We start from the raw sequence: 1,415 nt of genomic DNA, 5'->3' as shown, positions 1-1,415 counted from the left end.
AAAGGGGGGAACGAGTAAACGAGTACTAAAAGTGCCAGAAAGACGATTAAAAGTAAATTTAATTGGTAAAAAGCGTTTAAAATGACACCGCGAGGGAAGGACAAAAAAAAAAAAAAAAGAAAAAAAAGGGTTATCAAATTTCCCCGAAGAGATTCAACGCCTTCACCGTATCCTTCTGCCGGCATAAAGATGGTTTACGAAAGGCAATAGAGACAGATTCCAAAATTCTTAAATGATTTTTGGAGTCCGCTCTATGCAGTACCTCAAACCACTCTATTTTATACTGATTGGCACAACATGGATTATCAACCAAATGTTGGCCAATAGCAGAGTCCAAAGTTGTAGAGCAAGGGAGATTCATAGATCCTACTCTACCCTGTCTAATTTTAGAAGGAACGTGTTGGTTTATACGAGTCCTTAAATGCAAGGAGGTCCGCCCCACGTAACCAGCGTCACACTGGCATGAAAAACTGTATACAATGTTACTATTGAGGACGTAAGGCAGACTATCCTTGCAAAAAGGAGGAAACGCAGGTCTAACAGTATACACTAACCGCAAGGAAACAGCATGAAAACAATTAGTAATGCTAAAAGTGCCAGAAAGACGATTAAAAGTAAATTTAATTGGTGAAAAGCGTTTAAAATGGCACCGCGAGGGAAGGACAAAAAAAAAAAAAAAAAAGGGTTATCAAATTTCCCCGAAGAGATTCAACGCCTCCACCGTATCCTTCTGCCGGCATAAAGATGGTTTACGAAAGGCAATAGAGACAGATTCCAAAATTTGAAAGAGCTTTTGAGAGATTTCCGCCCCTTTTATTTAAATGTATCTATAAATTTTGTACCTCCAAACATTTATTCATATATATATATATATATATATATATATATATATATATATATATATATATATATATATATATATATATATATTTCGGTGTATAAGGCGATCGTCAGATAAGACGAGGTACAAAATTCGAGCAAATTTTAATAAAGTTATCATATATCGGTTGTATAAGACGACTGCTAAATCATGAAACCATTTTGGTTTAGCCTAAGCTAGTGATTGCACACCCGGTATCTACGCTAGAGATTGCATACCCGGTAGATTGCATACTCGGTATTGGTTTTTAAAGATGATTTTTTTAACTTTAAGGGTCGTCTTATATGCCGGAATATACGATATGTATGTATGTGTGTGTGTGTTTTATTTGTTTTACATAAGTATTTATATGTCGCTACACATGAGCATGTTTCGGTCAGCCAGTTGAGAGAACTCTTCAGGCGATATTGTTCCACATTTGACATTTGCAACAGCAATCTTGCCTGACGAAACCTCTGGTTATTTACAACAAGCTGACTGAAAATATTTATGAATATGTAACGATATCTAAATGTTTATGTAAGAATAAATAAAA

The sequence above is a fragment of the Euprymna scolopes genome, chromosome 42 (genome assembly GCF_053919585.1).
Source record: "Euprymna scolopes isolate OS-2025 chromosome 42, ASM5391958v1, whole genome shotgun sequence".
In the NCBI taxonomy this organism is placed as follows: Eukaryota; Metazoa; Mollusca; class Cephalopoda; order Sepiida; family Sepiolidae; genus Euprymna; species Euprymna scolopes.
Note: the sequence above shows the minus strand (reverse complement) of the source record.